The sequence below is a fragment of the Ornithorhynchus anatinus genome, chromosome X1, assembly GCF_004115215.2.
Source record: "Ornithorhynchus anatinus isolate Pmale09 chromosome X1, mOrnAna1.pri.v4, whole genome shotgun sequence".
Taxonomy (NCBI): Eukaryota; Metazoa; Chordata; class Mammalia; order Monotremata; family Ornithorhynchidae; genus Ornithorhynchus; species Ornithorhynchus anatinus.
In genome coordinates, this window is record NC_041749.1 from 119987135 (window position 1) to 119994491 (window position 7357).

Genomic DNA, 7357 nt, shown 5'->3' on the forward strand with positions numbered 1-7357 from the left:
ATTATCATTATCTTTCATCCATTCATTCACTGACTACTCACTATGTACAGAGCATTGTACTGAGCACTTACTCTGTGCAGAGCACTGTTTGGTACATCAGTAGTGTGCAAAGTACTGTCCTGTCTTATGCCGTCGAGTCATTTCCGACCCATAGTGACACCACGGACACATCTCTCCCGAACGTCCCACTCTCCATCCGCGGTCGTTCTAGTAGTGTATCCATAGAGTTTTCTTGGTAAAAATACAGAAGTGGTTTACAATTGCTGCCTTCCACGCAGTAAATTCGAGTCTCCGCCCTCGACTCTCTCCTGTGCCACTGCTGCCCAGCACAGATGAGTTTTGACTTGTAGCAGATTGCCTTCCACTCGCTAGTCACTGCCCAAGCTAGGAATGGAATGGGTAGGCCTCTGCTTGACTCTCCCTCCCATAGCTGAGACTGGTAGAGTACTGGAAACTCTCCTGGTGCGACCCTGAGAGGAGAGCAGAGTACTGAACTGGGAAGCAGCGTGGCTCAGTGGAAAGAGCATGGGCTTTGGAGTCAGGGCTCTTGAGTTCGAATCCCAGCTCTGCCACTTGTCGGCTGTGTGACTGTGGGCAAGTCACTTAACTTCTCAGTGCCTCAGTTCCCTCATCTGTAAAATGGGGATTAGACTGTGAGCCCCACGTGGGACAACCTGATTCCCCTATGTCTACCCCAGCGCTTAGAACAGTGCTCGGCACACAGTAAGCGCTTAACAAATACCAATATTATTATTATTATTATGCCTACGCGTGTGAAGCACTCTACAGGGCATTCATTCATTCAGTTGATTTATTGAGCGCTAACTGTGCAGAGCACTGTACTAATACCCTATAAAATACAACAATCAACAGTGATATTCCCTGCCCACAATGAGCTTACAGTCTAGAAGCGGGGAGACAGACATCGATACAAATAGATAAAATTACAGATGCGTACATAAGTGTTGTGGGGCTGGGATGGGAAGAGCAAAGGGAGCAAGTCAGGGCAATGCAGAAAGGAGTGGGAGATGAGGAAAAGTGGGGCTTAGTCTGGGAAGGCCTCTTGGAGGAGATGCACCTTCAATAAGGCTTTGAAGGTGGGGGAGAGTAATGGTCTGGTGGATTTGAGGAGGAAGGCATTCCAAACCAGAGGTAGGACGTGGGCTGGGGGTCGGTGGTGAGACAGGCAAGATCAAGGCCCACTGAGAAGGTTGGCACTAGAGGAGCAGAGTGTGCAGGCTGTGTTGCAGAAAGAGAGAAGCAAGGTGAGGTAGGAGGAGACAAGGTGATGGACTGCTTTAATGCCAATGGTGAGAAGTTTTTTGTTTGATATGGAGATGGATGGACAACCACTGGAGTTTTTTGAGGAGGGAGGTGTTCTGTAGAAAAACGTTTCTGTAGAAAAATGATCTGGACAGTGGAATGAAGTATGGCCTGGGCATCCAATGTGCAGAAAGCACAGTACTGTACATCTATTATATGCCAGAAGTGCCTTACTCTAAGTATCAACTGCAGTCAGAGCACTTGTGATGTGCACATCACTACCCTTGGTGTGTACTGAAGCAGCATGGCATAGTGGATAAAGCATGGGCCTGGGAGTCAGAAGGTCATGGGTTCTAATCCCGGCTCTGACCCATGTCTGTTGTTTGACCTTGGGCAAGTCACTTCACTTCTTTGGGCCTCAGCTACCTCATCTGTAAAAAATGGAGATTAAGAGTCTGAGCCTCATCTGAGACAGGGACTTTGTCCAATCTGATTATATGGTACTACCCCAGTGCTTAGAGCCGTGGCTTGGCTTGAAGTAGTAAGTGAAAGTAGTAGATGAAAGCAGAAGATAACTTTCTTTGATCCCAAAGAACTTAGCTATCAATGGACCAATTGTATTTATTGAGCACTTAGTATGTGCAGAGCATTATACTAGGTGCTCGGGAGAGTACAATACAAACTGCTTAGGAGAGTACAATATAATAGAGTTGTTAGACACAGACAATTACTATCTGAGACAGTTAATAATAATAATGATAGTATTTGTTAAGTGCTTACTATATGCCAAGCACTGTTCGAAGCACTGGGGCAGATGCAAGGTAATCAGGTTGTCCCACTTGGGGCTCACAGTCTTAATCCCCATTTTCCAGATGAGGTAACTGAGGCACAGAGAAGTTAAGTGACTTTCCCAAAGTCACACAGCTAATAAGTGGTGGAGCTGGAATTGGAAGCCACAACCCAAGCCCGTGCTCTTTCCACTAAGCCACGAAGCAAAGCCTAATTAAAGGCACACCTCCTCCAGAGGACTTCCCTGATTAAGCCCCCCTTTCCTCTTCACCCACACCCTTCTGCATCTTCCTGACTTGCTCCCTTTGTTCTTTCCCCTGCCCCCCCCACCCCACAACATTTATGTACATATCTCTAATTTATTTATTTGTATTAATGTCTGTCTTCCCTGCTCTAGACTGTAAGCTCATTGTGGTCAGGGAATGTGTCCATTTATTGCTGTGTTATACTCTCCCATGCTCTTAGTACAGTGCTCTGCACAGAGTAAATGTTCAAGAAATATGATTGAATGAATGAATATCCGTAATTCATTTATTTATATTAAGGTCTGCCTTCCCCCCTCTAGACTGTAAGCTCACTGTAGGCAGGGAATGTGTCTGTTTAATGTTCATTCATTCATTGATTCAATCGTATTTATTGAGCGCTTGCTGTGTGCAGAGCATTGTACTAAGTGCTTGGAAAATACAATTTGGCAACAGAAACAATCCCTACCCACCAATGGGCTCACAGTCTAGAAATGGGGAGACAGACCACAAAACAAAACAAATAGGCATCAATAGCATCAATATGAAGAAATAGAATTGTAGATATATATACACATCATTAATAAAATAAATAATAATAATAATAATCATGGTATATGTTAAACACTTACTATGTGCCAAGCACTGTTCTAAGCACTGGGGGGATACAAGGTAATCAGGTTGTCTCACGTGGGGTTCATAGTCTTCATTCCCATTTTATAGATGTGGTCACTGAGGCACAGAGAAGTGAAGTGACTTGCCCAAGGTCACGTAGCTGACAAGTGGCAGAGGTGGGATTCGAACTCATGACCTCTGATTCCCAAGCCCGGGCTCTTTCCACTAAGCCACGCTGTTTCTAGACTAGAATGATAATTATGTACATATATACACAAGTCCTGGGGTACAGCAGAGGGAGGGGGTAGGGGTGATGGGGAGGGGAGGAGGAGCAGAGGAAAAGGGGGGTTCAGTCTGGGAAGGCCTCCTGGAGGAGGTGAGCTCTCAGTAGGGCTTTGAAGGGGGGAAGTGTGCTAGTTTGGCAGATGTGAGGAGGGAGGGCATGCTAGGCCAGAGGTAGGATGTGGGCCAGGGTTGACGGTGGGACAAGCGAGAAGGAGGCCCAGTGAGAAGGTTAGCGGCACCAGAGGAGCAGACTGTGAGGGCTGGTCTGTAGAAGGAGAGAAGGGTGGTGAGGTAAGAGGGGTCAAGGTGATGGAGAGCTTTGAAGCCAATAGTGAGGAGTTTTTTCTTGATACAAAGGCTGATAGGCAACCACTGGAGATCTTTGAGGGGGGCGGTGACATGCCCAGAGCGTTTCTGTAGATAGATAATCTGGGCAGCAGAGTAAAGTGTAGAATGAAGCGGGGAGAGAGAGGAGGTTGGGAGATCAGAAAGGATGCTGATCCTTTCTAATAATGTTGGTATTTGTTAAGTGCTTACTATGTGCCGAGGACTGTTCTAAGCCCTGGGGGAGATACAAGGTGATCAGATTGTCCCACGTGGGGCTCAGAGTCTTCATCTCCATTTTACAGATGAGGTAACTGAGGCACAGAGAAGTGAAGTGACTTGCCCAAAGTCACACAGCTAAGTCATAGAGCCCGGGATTAGAACCCACGATCTCTGGCTCCCAAGCCCGGGCTCTTTCCACTGAGCCACACTGCTTCTCTGCTTCTGCACTCTGCTTCTTTTGTATTGTACTCTCCCAAGCACTTAGTACAGTGCTCTTCATACAGTAAATGCTCAATAAATATAATTGAATGAATGAACAAGAAGTTTACGGGATACAGGAGCAGGAGGGAAAAAATAGATACAATCGGGGTTACTAAAAGTAATGGATCAGTTGTCCCATCCCCCTGCAACCCATCACTTTAGTCAATGAGAACATGAAGATGTAAATGCTATGAAATTTAAACAGAGGCACAATCATTTTCATGATTTTAAATTGCTGTACATTTTGCCTGGGGTGGCCCTGATCAAAGAATCAGAAGCATATGACAAGAAAGAACTTCAACAGTTTTAATCCGCATCCTTATCTAAGGAAGACACAAATTAGTAAAAAAACCAACAAAAAAATGGTGTCCATAGAAACCTAATAACTGGAAAAGCAGTTAACAGTGATAAGCACACAAACTGTCTCTTGCAGCAACATAACAAAATGATGCCAGTACATTTTCCCAGGCAAAATGGACACTTAGGATGTAGTATTTATTATTTTTGTGGATGACTACGTACCAAACACTGTGCTAAGAGCTGTACCAAGCATTGGGGTGGGTAAAGGATCATCAGGTCAAACACAGGCCCTCTAGCACTTTAGCTCACAGTCTAAGGAGGGGTGGGGGAGAGACTAGGTGTTTAATCCCCATTTAATCCCCAATGGACAACTAAAGCATAGAAAAGTTAAATGACTTGCCCAAGGTCATACAGAAAGTAAGCAGAAGAGCTGGGATTAGAACCCAGGTCCTCTGCCTCCCCAGCCCATGATCTTTCCACTAGGACACTCTGGTTCTAAGCAGCACTTAGAACAGTGGCCAGAGCTTAGAACAGTGCTCAGAGCTTAGAACAGTGCTCACTGCTTAGAACAGTGCCCAGTGCTTAGAACAGTGTTTGGCACACAGTATGCACTTAACAAATACCATTATTTTTTTTTCTAGAAGCACTTACTGAGACCCACACATGTAAGCATCCTCTGGGTAATAAGGATTTTAAAAAAAATCATTTTATAGGGATGCGCATAAAAGTTTTTGAAGTGCCTGAAGCAGAGTTGATATGTCAAGTCAAGAAGAGATCGGGTATTTTCCCTAAGATTGTGAAGCCAAGCAATTTGGCTGTCAAATCAGACAATCTCGTCCAACATGGTATTTAGCAGAGCTACTTGAAGGGGATTAAAGAGCTGTTTTCCCTTGCTTTTAAACAGAGCTTTTACAGGTAATTGAGCCTTTTAAATTCATTTTTGAGAGGATTATCCTGTTCAGTGCACTCAAACTTGTCTCCAATGGAAAACAGATTCGTGTGGCCCTATAGACATGTGAAGTCTATTCTAGCAAATTGAATGGAAAAAGAAAGGGATCAGAAAGGAGAAACCACCCTTGACTCAGTGCTTGACTCAGACCCCCTCTGCCATGATACTGAATGATTTCTGCCCTCCGATCTCTCCTTAAACATAATTATCGGAGTTTATTCCACAGGTCTATACATGGTGCTGCTGTACGCTCTTGGCTATGCAATTTGGCTTGGATCTCATATTTTATTTTTCAATGACAGCAGACGCTGTTTCCATTTGCTTTCCTGCAGAATTGTTTTTGCAATACACCCATGATGTATCTCTCCCTCTGTAGCATCTGAATTGAATTGAATTGAAGCATCTGGTGAAACTTCTCAATAGACTGCCAGCTCCTTTTTCTTCTAACCTACTCTCCCGAGTGCTAAGGACAGTATTCCACATACAGTAGGTTCTCAATCCATACCAGTCATCGATCCACTGTTTCAGCAGGTGTGGAAATGGTCACGTGCCAGTTCATCAGAGACACGGAAGGTGGTTGTAGACTAGGAGGGAATTTTAATGTTAGTATTTGTTAATGTTAATGTTAGTATTTGTTAAGCGCTTACTATGTGCAGAGCACTGTTCTAAGCGCTGGGGTAGACACAGGGGAATCAGGTTGTCCCACGTAGGGCTCACAGTCTTAATCCCCATTTTACAGATGAGGGAACTGAGGCACAGAGAAGTTAAGTGACTTGCCCACAGTCACACAGCTGACAAGTGGCAGAGCTGGGATTTGAACTCATGAGCCCTGACTCCAAAGCCCGTGCTCTTTCCACTGCGCCACGCTGCTTCTCTAGCCCCATATGACCAAACCTTCTCTGCTGAGGAGGAAAACTGGAAATATCAGTGGTGGTCTGTGCTCTGTCTGCAGAGAGATTTTTGGCAGGGAAGGAAGCAGAGTGGGGCAGGGTGGATATCTAATCTGTCAAAAATAATATTTCATAATAATGATTATAATGGTATTTGTTAAGCATTTACTATGTGCCAAGCCCTGTTCTTAGCTCTGGGGTAGATACAAGGTAATCAGATTGTCCCACGTGGGGCTCGCCGTCTTCATCCCCCTTTTACAGATGAGGTAACTGAGGCCCAGAGAAGTTAAGTGACTTGCCCAAAGTCACACAACAGACAGGTGATGGAGCTGGGATGAGAGCCCCCGACCTCTGGCTCGCAAGCCAGTGCTCTTGCCACTAGGCCATACTTAGTGAGAGCCCGCTGCCTGCGGCGTACTGTACTAAACACTTGGAAGAGCACAAGCATGTTTTGAGATGTGATCCCTGTGGAGCTTACAGCCTACTGGTCATATGGCCATTTACTGTAAGCTTGGTGTGGGCAGGGAATGGGTGTGCTGAAACTGCTGTGTTGTACTTTTCCAAGCGCTTAGTACAGTGCTCTACATAGAGGACGTGCTCAGAAAATAGCACTGATTGATTGATGCCTATGGATGATACAATCTTTTGGGCACCCTCCAATATCGGGGGGGGTCAAAGAAAGTGACACAGGATTTGTAATAATAATGATAATACTAATGGTATTTGTTAGGCACTTACTATGTGCCATGCACTGTTCTAAGTGCTGGAATAGATACCAAATAATCGGATTGGACACAGTCCCTGTCCCACATGGGGCTCACACTCTTAACCCCCATTTTATAGATGAGGGAACTGAGGCCCAGAGAAGTTAAGTGACTTGCCAAAGGTCCCACAGCAGACAAGTGGTGTAGATGGGATTAGAACTCAGGTCCTTCTGACTTCTAGGTCTGGGCTTTATCCACCAGGCCAGGTAGCAGAACCAGGTACTAGACCCACCCACCCCATCAGAGGAGATTTTCTGGTATTTACCATCAGCCAGTGGGAGTCTCAAACTTTCCAAATCTGCCCAGAAATGTATACCAGTGACTGAAGATTCTCTGTGGCTCCGAAATAAAAATGCTTTGTTAACATCAGTCAATCATATTTACTGAGCACTTACTATGCAGAGCACTGTTCTTAGTGCTTGGGAGAGTATAACATAAGAGAGTTGACAGACA

The 7357-nt window shown here is 45.1% G+C and overlaps 1 non-coding gene across 1 annotated transcript; it reads right to left on the reverse strand.

The window, feature by feature from the left end:
- Positions 1–342: 342 nt before the first annotated feature.
- On the reverse strand, positions 343–480 carry LOC114806906. Its single transcript, XR_003754959.1, has one exon. It is a non-coding gene; the product is annotated as a small nucleolar RNA SNORA7 (small nucleolar RNA).
- Between the last annotated feature and the right edge of the window lie 6877 nt (positions 481–7357).